The 10214-nt window shown below is 42.7% G+C and overlaps 2 non-coding genes across 2 annotated transcripts; both read right to left on the bottom strand.

The window, feature by feature from the left end:
* Positions 1-2022: 2022 nt before the first annotated feature.
* On the bottom strand, positions 2023-2109 carry TRNASTOP-UCA (transfer RNA opal suppressor (anticodon UCA)). Its single transcript has one exon. It is a non-coding gene; the product is annotated as a tRNA-Sec (tRNA).
* Positions 2110-3203: 1094 nt separating this feature from the next.
* Positions 3204-3290, bottom strand: TRNASTOP-UCA (transfer RNA opal suppressor (anticodon UCA)). The gene has a single exon. It is a non-coding gene; the product is annotated as a tRNA-Sec (tRNA).
* Positions 3291-10214: the final 6924 nt, after the last annotated feature.

Genomic DNA, 10214 nt, shown 5'->3' on the forward strand with positions numbered 1-10214 from the left:
AGCTGCCTTGAGGAAAAAAATATAGTAATTTACTTTTAAGTTTTAATACATGAATTAAAGCCCCGAAGCTCTGATGTAAAAGCAGTCGTCACGATGAGATCTGACACCAGGGGGGGTGGCCGCACACCTCCTCTGATACCGACTACTACTTTGTTACACATAACTACGCTGCCATTGATTTCCATTCTTTTCCATCGTTCCTTTCAGGGAGTGTGAGTAATCCCGGCAGAGCCAGCTGCGTTGAAGGTGAGAGGATATATCAATATGTTACAGAACACGATGTGAGTTGATCGGTGTCACCGGGTTTATTGATCAATGTACAACTCAAAAGAGCTTCAGGGGGGCCATTGGTTTTTTGAGGACTGGTAAGCGGGTCGGGGTATAGGAGTTCTACGTCCTCTTTAACCAGATACATTTGTTAACATTACACCGTGCCGGGCTTTTCCATCCTGTATTACACATGTGCCTTAATATGTTACTTTATATATGTTCATTACCTGTTCACATTTGAAAGGCACATGTATTAACAGACATTGGTATAGTTGGACCCTGAGGATTCAGCTTTTTAGTTGGGGACATGGGCTGGCCTTTTGGCCCCTACTTCCCCTTGATGAACTTAGTGATTCCAAGGATCTGGCCCTCCTGGTGGCCTTTTGGCTGGGGGGAGCTCAGTACCTGGAAACTTTGCAAGCAGATTTGCCCCATTCGGCCAGTCTAGTCTGCCCATCAAACCTTAATTAGTCGCTGGTCTTGTCTTACATTCAGGAGCCGTATGCCTATCACATGCATGTTTAAATCCCTTTACTGTATTAGCCTCTACCACCTCTGCTTGGAGGCTGTTCCACACATCTATTGGTGAAGCAAAACTTCCTTACATCTTTTCAAATAAAAGAACTGCCTTTGGACAGAGCTGCAGAATTTGATGGCAGTTTATACATCAATAAGTAATAATCATTTCTTACCCACCTGTATTCTTCCTGCCCATTTTTATATATATATATATATATATATATATATATATATTGCATCCTTGATGACGTCATGTCTTTATATCCTATGACATCATAAATAAATCTGTAATAATAAAACCAGGATGTCTCTTCCTGATAATGGTGGGGGATGAAGAAGGGCGTCTGTTACGTGAAATTGTATATATTGTGCTTTTGTCTAAGGTTTCCCTTTTATCTGTGCAGCTTTTTCTTGAAAAGTTTTTTATTATTATATTTTATCACACCTGGATGTCTCTTTTTTCCCCAAGAAATATTGCTTACAGTTCATAGCTCAAAAGAATTCAACAACTGGAGTTTTTTGTCCTCTGAAGTCTGGTCCAGCTTAATCACAGCCCCCCTCGCAAGCACTTTCCTTTTCATTGTTCATTAGAAACCCAGGTTTAAGACTCACGACCTGCCCTTGGCGTTCTTCAAGGAGAAGTCCCAAAGAAAAACTATGTTTCCCTTATACAGTAAAGTGCATTAAGATTCACAAAAAAACCTGGTTTGATCTCATTTTCTCCCAATAAACTGCATTTATCTGCAGACCTGGAGGCGCCATTGTTGTTGGTCATGTGATATTTTCGGTGACTTTCCCGGCTCATACACCACTGTTGCTTTATGGCGATGCTAATGAAGGCCAGAGAATTTTATCGGTCACAGTGTGAGGCTGGGTGATTAAGACCGAGCCATTCTATAGTTTCCCGCAGGCAGTATGATAAGGAGTCGGGGTGTTTAGTAGTTTGGGGTTCAGGTAACAGAGCGAGAACTCATACAAATGGCTGATATGAAAACATTATATTCTGCAAACACCAGAACTGATTAAAACATTACAGCACAATGTTTTTAATTTGAGACGTATAATAAAAGCAATTGGTGGGAAAACCGTAGGTTTCTAGAGACTCGGCTAACGTCTAACAGCTGATGCGGTATGAGGGTAAAGGTGCTAAAAGCGACACAGGACTGGGATGTACCCTGCTGATTGTACACAGTTTAGACATTTATCCCATGGGGCCCTGGGTACGCTGACAGACGCCTAGAAGGTGGAATTGAACCACTCTGTCGCTAGACAGCTACAGGTTTGAAGCCTGCACCCCAGACCACTGAGGATCATCCAGGCAAAGGAAGACACTCTTCTGCGAGGTATATAAGGCCTGGAGATGCTTTAATACATAAGTTGCGGTGACTTTTGAAATGATCACCACATAATATCATTGTTTACCTCTTCAGAATAATCAAGTGAAAAGACCATGCGTTAAATATTCATTTCCTTTAGTTAATAGATAACAATCCACGAAATAGCCCATTCAGTGATATGCAAATAAACAAAGTGCATGCTGGTCACGGCTTTATACTACAGAGAAGGAAGGGATAGCGTGCAGAAGAATGTAATAAATAAGATATAATAGAGTCAATATAACAACTCAGGGGCTTCAGGGGGCGGCTTATGTCATTTATCCTTCCATTGATAACTCCTTATTAAAGCCCCACAAATAGTAGTGAACACTTCCCCAGAGGGCCGGCCTGGACTGGCCATTAGACACACAGGGCAAATGTGTCTGGATACACACAGTCGCATGCTATGGGGCAGGGCCGGACGGGCGATGACGAGGCCGCCGTGGCACTTGAAAGCCGCATCCGATATGCCGCTCCAGTAAGCGTGTGGTGCTGTTAGTCAGCAGCCCGCTAGCCATTTACCCAGCGTGCCAGATGACCTGTCCAGCCTATGGCCAGCTGCACATACATCATTATTATTTTATTATTTATTGTTTTATATAGCGCCATCAAATTCCGTAGCGCTGTACAATGGGCACATCATGGTTGCTGCCTGTGATGTGCCATGGGCCACTTTTTCATCTCCATTCTGGCCCTGCCTGAGGTATAGTGCCCTATAGGGGCTGTAAGTTCCGTGGATGAGAATGCAACCTCAGTATGGCGCGCAATGCCGTGCCCAAGGCTCAGAGGGCCTTGTTATGGCTCTGTATATAAATATATATATATACGGTATACACACACATATATATATATATATATATATATAATGCCATAAAAGGATGGGGTTACTCATGCTTAAAAATTACACAATGCCTTGTGACTGTTTTGCAAATAGTTTAAAACTTTGTGTGTTTTGTGTGAAGAGTTTGCAGCTAATACAGAAAGAATAATAAAGGGGATAATAATAATTTAAGTAAATATGTAGAAAAGGTGAGCATGCGCCCGGAGGGTGGAATTGAACCACTCTGTCCCTAGACAGCTACAGGTTTGAAGCCTGCACCCCAGACCACTGAGGATCATCCGGGCAATGAAAAGCTTTAGTACCACAACTACTTATAGTCCCGGAAATCTCCCGGTTTAATGTTATAGCGACATAACTTTGTATAAAACGAAAACGTATAATTGGTGACTCTGCCATTCCTATATATATATTTATATAAAAAAGGATTTTCTTTACTCATTTATGATCAGAATCTTATTAAACGGCATACAAATTCAGAAGATATAGCGAAGTTGGATATGCAAATGAGCGCCAGGTGCATGCCGGTACCTGTTAGTTGCAGCGGTTATTGTTCTACGCGGGGATAAACTGGCTGCGGGCTTCTAAGTTTGCAAGGCAGGTGAGCCCTGCAGGGTTAGTGGCAGGATGGGGTAATCTGCCGGGTAAATAGCAGGGGGGCTAGTGGCAGAAGGGGCAAGTAACGAAGGCTTTAAAGCCAAGGGAATTCTGCAGTTTTGGTGCAGAGGAGTGATGCCCTGCAGTGTTAGTGGCAGGGAAGGGATGCTCTGCAGGGCATGCTGCTGGGAAAGGTTAGGATATACGAATAGGGTCAGGTCGGATACTCTGCAGAGAGTGGCAAAGTAGGTATTTGCAGGGAAGTGACTGCAGTAATGGTGGCTGTGAAGGAATGCTCAGCAGTAATGGTGGCTGCGGAGGGATAGTCTGCAAAATGGTAGCAGCGGAGGGACAGTCTGCAGGTGTTGGGGTCAGGCCGTGAGTCAGACAGGGAGAGAGCGTCAGAGGAGGTGACGGAGGGAGAGCTGGGCATAGAGAGGGAGGGGTGCCATACGGGAGGGAGGAGAGCTCTTCTTGCGCTATATTTAGCCCACTCCGTACTATATATATCCACGCGGCGTGGAGTGTGTATCTGGGGCTGCGTGTGACGTGTGTTCAGAGGATGGGGGGGCTACACACAGACCTCTAGGATCAGCCAGCATCACTATGGCCAGGAGTATAGTGAAAGGCGCCCTCAGCTGGGGCCCCTGGGAGCCTCCATAGTGACAAACACCCTTATGTGTGGCCCCTCGGAGCTTTCATAGTAACAAACACTATTATCCGGGGCCCTGGGAGCCTCCACACAGACCTTAAAATACCTCACTGACTGACTTTCTCCCGCGCAGGAAATTGTTTTGATTAAAAAGAGGATTTTCCGGCCCAGGAAATGATTTTTACTTTGAGAGGAATCTGAAGAGCCCCGGAGAGCAGAATGTGAGGAGATGAGAGGAAGAAAGGGGGGATATCTATTAACTCTTTACATCCATCTATATCTCCATCTATATCTCTCTTTATATATATATATATATATATCCATATCAATATATATCCATCTATATATCTGTTAACTATATCCATCTATATATATCTATTACCTCCATATATCCATCTATATATATCTATTATAGATGAGAGGAAGAAAGGGGGGATATTTATTAACTTTACATCCATCTATATATCCATCTATATCTCTCTCTCTCTATATATATCCATCCATATATATATATACATCTATATATATCTATTAACGCTATATATCCATCTATATATATATATACACATCCATATCAATATATATAGGGATATATATTGATATGGATGTATATATATATATACATCCATATTAATATATATCCCTATATATATAGCCATCTATATCTCTATATAGCCATCTATATCTCTGTATGTGTCATCCATCTATATATGTATATATCTAATTATATCCATCTGTCTATCTATCTGTCCATCTCTCTGTCTGTTTGCGGTTTGTATGGAACGTGCTGTGATCTGGTACGAGGTTATAGAGAGGAGAGGGTTCGCTTTTGCTTTTATTAGAACTGAATTGTGAGGATTATAATCTTGTTACATTTATGAAGCCAGCGAGCAGGTGCAAGAAGAATGCAGACCATTACAAGCAAATACATCATTTCGGAACATGCCGGAGAATACGCCGTGAGGTGCATTCCCTCCTGGACCCCGGAGTCATCATCCGCGTGTAGACCCCTCATGTGTGACCTTCAGAAATATGACAATGTGGATTCTCGAATTCTCTAACTATTCTAGGAAATATAACAGAATTCCACATTTAATTATAGAGTATATGTTTCTAGTAAATTATCCCAATGCAAGCGATATTGAGACTGAAATTGTTTAGCAAAAAATCTCAAGTAATAATTTAAAACCTTTAAACAAGCCAATTAGCCCCAAAGATATGTAAAGCGCATCCGGCTATATAGGTCGCTTTCGAGACAGTAGTGTCGACCCGTTAAAGTAGCCGGGTTCACTTTAATTATTAAATGTGGGTTATGCAATACATCTACTGAAATCAATAATATGACTACCCATTAAGGGTTAAATCAGTTGGAAAATAACACGTTTTTTGATGTTTTTTTAAAATAATTGACTGGGTTTTTTTATATTTTTGTATATATAATATATCCTGTCGGCAGTGTGACAGGGAAAGACATACGGCTCCTGAATCTAAGACGAGACCGACGACTGACTATGGTTTGGGGCATTACTGCAGGAAAAATAGGCAGACTAGATGGGGGCCGAATGGTTCGTATAGTAATGCGGCCTAATTCTGTGTTTCCACGAGTGGGAATGAATAGGAATGAGTTACCCTCACGTATAGGGTTTGGCCTACCAGTATGTATGTGACATTATAGTGATTATCTAAACCCGTATGGCAGGGAGGGCCCTTGTAGCTGTACAGGGCTGTCTACATATACGCGGAGTGAACGAGTCGCTCTGAATATTTACCAATGCAGCTGCCCTGCCGGATTTAACACTTTTATAACTACAGCGACATATCTTGGCTGGGTGCCGACCCATAAATGTTTATGTTGTGGTGTAATTAACCCTTTAGAGGACATATTACAACACTATCTGCTAAGGTGTATACACTAGGCATCCTAGACAGTGCAATTATTGTTTAGTCTCAGCGGAGCAGCTCCTTAAACAATTTCTAGCTAAGCATGCTGGGAGTTGTAGTTCTCATCAGCTGGAATTTCAGAGGATGCCCATCCCTGCCTCTGGTATGCCATCTTGGCAGGGAGCGCCGCTTTGTTACGCAGCAGTTGGCCTCCACTCAATAATTTTTATGCTGGACTCACCCTATGCATAAAATATATATATTCGATATATAGGCATTCGAGATACAGCTCTCTCCTGGATCTCCTCATATCTGTCTAACCGTTCCTTCTCTGTCAACTTCTCTGGCAAGACATCATCGCCCCTTCCACTTTCGGTTGGTGTCCCCCAAGGTTCAGTCCTTGGCCCTCTGCTGTTCTCTCTTTATACTTCATCTCTTGGCAGACTAATCAACTCATTTGGCCTCCAGTATCACCTATATGCAGATGATACCCAAATCTACCTGTCTTCTCCTGATCTCTCTCCATCTCTCCTGTCCCGTATTACCAATTGCTTGTCTGTTATTTCTTCATGGATGTCACAACACTACCTGAAACTTAATCTTTCTAAAACTGAACTCATTATCTTCCCTCCCTCCATCTCCACTCCACTACCTGAATTCTCTATCACCATTAACAACACGACTATCTCTCCTACTAACCAGGTCCGATGCCTTGGGGTCATCCTTGACTCAAACCTCTCCTTCATCCCTCACATTCAGTCCCTCGCCAGATCCTGCCGCTTGCACCTAAAAAACATCTCTCGTATCCGCCCATTCCTCACCCAAGAATCCACAAAAACCCTGGTTCATTCCCTTATCATTTCCCGTCTTGACTACTGCAACACTCTTCTGGTTGGCACTCCACTGTCTCGACTCTCTCCTCTACAGTCTATCCTTAATGCGGCTGCTAGGCTCATCTACCTTGCACGTCGCTCCTCTTCTGCTTCCCCCCTCTGTGAAATCCTCCACTGGCTCCCAATTACCTTTAGAATTAAATTTAAGATCCTGGTCCTGACATATAAGGCCATCCATAATACTGCTCCTCCGTACATTTCTGACCTCATTAGCAAATACTCTCCTACTCGATCCCTACGTTCCTCCCATGGGCTAAGGCTCTCCTCCTCACTCATCACCTCTTCCTTTTCCCGTCTACAAGATTTCACTCGAGCTGCCCCATATCTCTGGAATCTTCTCCCAAGGAACCTTCAGCATTCTCCCTCCCTCCCAACATTCAAGAAACATCTAAAAACCCACTTCTTCAGAGAAGCATACCATCTTAGCTGCTAGAACTTCCTTGTCATCGATACAACCCCCACAATACCTCTCACCCTTTCTCTATGCCTTATGTTTATCACCCCATTTCCCTCTAGATTGTAAGCTTGCGAGCAGGGCTCTCTCCACCAAATGTATCGGTTTGTCTTAGTCTGTCAATTCTTGTCTTGTCATATCCCTTGAGTTTATGTATTGTATTAAGCGCTGCGTAAACTGTTGGCGCTATATAAATAAAGGATAATAATAAAATAATAATAATAATAATATTGTATATATAGGAACCGTCCCAATAAAATCAGGACACATGGCACGTATGGCGGAGTAGTGCAGTGCTCTATTTTTTTCTCCATAATGACCAGTCAAGGTCCCAAAAATAAAGTATTACATTGTTTTATGTACCTAGACTGCCCGTTTTATTTGCTGCACAGAACAGTCGGGTTTTAGTGTCTATCCTATGCATGTTTAAATTCCCTCATTGTATTAGAATTACCACTTTTGCAGGGAGGTTGTTCCGCTTATCTCCCACCCTCTCGGCACTAAATACCAAAGAATATAGGGAACTGCTCTCTTCCTTTAAGCTGTTCGTTTCCAGTAGGTCTCTCCCGAGAGAGACATGCGCAGGAAAGAGACCGTTGGGCAACCCGCAGTCACGTATGGTTTCTCAGCAGTGCTAAGAATGGTTGCCAAAGCAAATGAAAAGAAAAATGTAAGTTTCCTTAGGGCTTCCGGAGAGCCCAGAAGAGGCAGCTATACGCTGCGTATGGAACGCCAAACTAAATGAAGCAGTTTGTGGAACTCGAGACACATCCGTATGTGCCAGTTGGCCCAGATTTCAATGAACAGTCCCTGGTTTTGGCTTCCTGAATTCTACCTCACAAAAAAAGATCTAAAAAGAGTTCTTCTCATGTAACTAAATCCGCACGGGACACAAAATGTTTAATAATTTGTTAAATAAAGATTTTCCCTGCAGGGACCTCCTTAACTTTTGTTTCTGTAAGTCCAAATAGTTATGTGATGCACTGCTTGCTGTTTACCCATTGTACAGCGTCATGGAATTTGTTGGTGCTATATAAATCAATAAATAACAATAATGTCTTGATAGTCCTGAGTTTATGAACAAATGGCTGAGATCAATGGGAGTTATAATGCAAACAGCAGCTTCAAAGCTCTGTGTCGCCTGCCCCGGCCTGGACTGCATGCGTTCTCAGTAAACACATCTGCCTGCTTCTTTAACTCTAGCCCCGCCCCAGTGGTCATAACCCCGCCCACATAGACATTCCCGTCTACCAGTTGCTAGGAAACATAAACAAAGCCAAGCGGAACGCGGTGACGTTTAAGACGACGTTGTATCCATGGCGATAAAAGGAGTGTTTATCTGAGGCCTGGGAGCACGTGGTAGCGTGAGAACGACAAACAACACACAATTATAACACAACTGCAGAAAACCCAGAATACGTACGGTTAACTAACATACACTACGGGGAACACAAGGGCCAATTAACGAAACCCGGCCGGTGGGTATAACACAACACAACATGCTACCTTTTAACCATTTGCCACTATCTCACAATACCCAAGGAAATCTGCTTAATTACATCATAAATTCTTTATGACATCGTAACGGCTCCATACTGTCATTATCATTAACACACAAAAATGGTAAATCAACAAATATCACAACTGCATGTGAAAGTGATTGTCCGTTTAAAATTGTCTTTGTTACATATTTTCACTCTCCCTTATTGTAACAGCGCTACGGAATCTGCTGGCGCTATGCCCAGCCCAGAAAAGTAACATCGTCAGCCACAGGCAACTAACAAATCATCAGCATTATTACCCACAGTGACATCACAACAAGGGATCGGTCACACCAGCACCAACGTCACAATGTCACGCTGCTTCATTTATTCAGCCCAAGATTAGTTACTATTATTATTACTACTAATAATAATAATATTTGTATTTATTGATTTATATAGCGCTATCATGTTCTGTAGCGCTGTACAATGTAGCCCTGCTCATAGCAGCTTACAATCTTTGCCAAGCTTATTAAATATATAATAATATTGTTGGGTGGACAGCAGGATAGAGGCTGAGAAAGTTGAGCTAGAGGTAGGTTGGAGGAAGGGGGTTAACCTGTAAGATTATAAGGGTCCCTGAAGAGGCCGGGGAACGGATTTCCAGAAGATTTGGCCAGCCGTTGAGAAGTCTTGTGATTAAATGACTTTTTGGGGGTTTTTTTATGTACGTTGAAGAAAAAATCTTTGAGACAAACACACGGAGGCGTGCACTCTCACACAGAGACACCCTCTCTCACACTCTGGCATTCGCAGAATTCCTTAGGGAGCTTACATCATGACCCAGCCAGACAGGGAGGAGCCAAGGAGAAAATCAGAGGGGAGGAGGGCACAGAAGGAAGCGGAGGGCAATTTTAGAGATGGAGAGGGAGAGAGGTTGACAAAGGGTTGGTGTAATGCATTTAAAAGCAAAATAATGGAACACAAATTAAAATAAACACAGTGAGGGGATTTAAACATGCATGGGATAGACATACGGCTCCTGAATCTAAGACGAGACCAACGACTGATTAAGCTCTGAGTCTTTATAGCAGGAGAAACGGGCGACTAGACGAATGGGTCTGATCTGCCGGCAAATTCTATGTTTCTATAACTGATAAGACAAAGGGGAGAAAATGTTGTGTTCACAATCAGTGTATTGTGATAGCAGCTTGTGGAAACAAGATAATCCTTTGCTATTCTATAAATGATGG

The sequence above is a fragment of the Sceloporus occidentalis genome, unplaced genomic scaffold, assembly GCF_023333645.1.
Source record: "Sceloporus occidentalis isolate IW3139 unplaced genomic scaffold, rSceOcc1.0.p SCAF_157, whole genome shotgun sequence".
Lineage (NCBI taxonomy): Eukaryota > Metazoa > Chordata > Lepidosauria > Squamata > Phrynosomatidae > Sceloporus > Sceloporus occidentalis.